The 1,736-nt window shown below is 28.6% G+C and overlaps 1 long non-coding RNA gene across 1 annotated transcript; it reads right to left on the bottom strand.

The window, feature by feature from the left end:
• Positions 1 to 1,030: 1,030 nt before the first annotated feature.
• LOC128882384 (uncharacterized) lies at positions 1,031 to 1,736 on the bottom strand. The gene is made up of 5 exons (XR_008458383.1): positions 1,703 to 1,736; positions 1,567 to 1,602; positions 1,423 to 1,467; positions 1,284 to 1,328; positions 1,031 to 1,186 (listed from the first exon to the last, which is right to left on the bottom strand). It is a non-coding gene; the product is annotated as an uncharacterized LOC128882384 (long non-coding RNA).

Here is a 1,736-nt window from a genome sequence, read left to right on the forward strand (position 1 = left end):
TGGTCTAGCAATGGACCGGAAGGGAATCCTACTGATAAGTCGCTTAGACAATGACGAAACTCTCCATTTCATTCAGTGTTCCCCTTGAGGGATCGGCTGTCAAGGTGAATCATGAGCTCCGAAAAAATGCCTCATGCTGGAACGGTTAGTGTTACTGTGCAGAAAAGAAAGCTTTTTTTTTTCATTCACCGTTCCATTCGGGCACATGCTGTTAAGTAAAAAAATGAAATCTGATATACTGCTTTAACCTATAACAATTAACAGTTTTTTTTTGAATAAAACGGCAGAGCCATGTCTATATAAATACTGATTATAGTGTATACAAAAAAGATTTTTGAAAAAACATTTGCAGTTTTATGAATTAAGAAACCCAATGACATCATATATTATTTTAAAAAATTTTTTAATAGTAATTAATGGAAGCATTTTCGTTAAATTGAAAAACTCAACAAATTGGTACCTAGTTTATGTGTAAATGTAATTTAAATTTTTTTATGGTTGTGTTAAGGTTGAAAGAATACATGAGAAAAGCATTTAAAAAAAGATAACAGAGTATTTACCTTTGAAAAAAGTTTGTTTGAATTCGCATCAACAATAAAGTATATTCTAGAATTAGATACGGTTGATAAAAACAGAATGGGATAAATGCATAACCCAAAAGGCATATACAGAAAACATTGCAATGGCTTAATACTAAAGAGCAAAGCAAAGAATGCCGTGAATTTTCGTTTTCTTGAAATTTATATTTAAGTTTACGAATGTAATAAAAAAAAAGTAATTGTGGCTCATAAATACGACGTTTTTGCTATGAAATTCTCGGATAATAAAGTTGAAATGATGTTTTTACGCAAAAATAAATGATTAAAAAAATACAGAAAACATCTAGAGTTAAAGGAAAGAATAAATCATTATTCGGTGGTCTTTTTGTGGATTTGTTAAATAATGCAATAAATTGTTGTCATTAAAAAATTAGGAAAATTTTTTCTTGAAAAGTTAATTTGTTTTTTTACACTAAAAGTGTCGTATCGTATGTTTCTATGCAGATAGAACTAGTTTCTGTTAAATTTTTATTTGCATTTGGAATTAGTGATCTAACAAATATCTTTGTAAAAAGGTTTTAATCTTGGGCAAAACGTTTGTTTTGCTACAATGTTGAAGGCTTGTAATTCTTTAGTACTACGGCTACCTAAAAAAAAAATATTATTTATTTTATGTTTTTGAATTCTAACAGAAATAGTTGTTTAAACATTATTTCAGTGAACAACTTTAACTTTAATACAGACCTCGTATCATGATTATCCTTTCCACAGTCTTCATTATTTCCGCAACTGAAAAAAAAATTTAATAGTTAAAGCCTTTCCATTTTCATAGAAATGAATGTATTAAACATTATTTCAGTTAACGATTTTGTTTAATACCGACGTTCTGTGTCCATAGCTTTCGGTAATTTATCTCGGGCTTCGTCAACTAGAAAAAAAATATTTTTAATAATTGAAGCTTTTGTAATTTTACAGGAATAATTGTACTAAACATCATTTCACTAGACAATTTCATTCTAGTACGGACCTTGTCTTTCTTGAAGCGATTGTTGTTTCGCTATTTCTAAAAAAATGTTTCGTTAACATTAAAAAATTATTGCATTTTAGCAGAAATAGATGTACTAAACATAATTTCACTAGACAATTTCTTTTCTAGTACGGACTTTCTTTTTCTCGACGAAATTCCTCTTCTGCTTT

Source organism: Hylaeus volcanicus, unplaced genomic scaffold, assembly GCF_026283585.1.
Source record: "Hylaeus volcanicus isolate JK05 unplaced genomic scaffold, UHH_iyHylVolc1.0_haploid 11363, whole genome shotgun sequence".
Taxonomy (NCBI): Eukaryota; Metazoa; Arthropoda; class Insecta; order Hymenoptera; family Colletidae; genus Hylaeus; species Hylaeus volcanicus.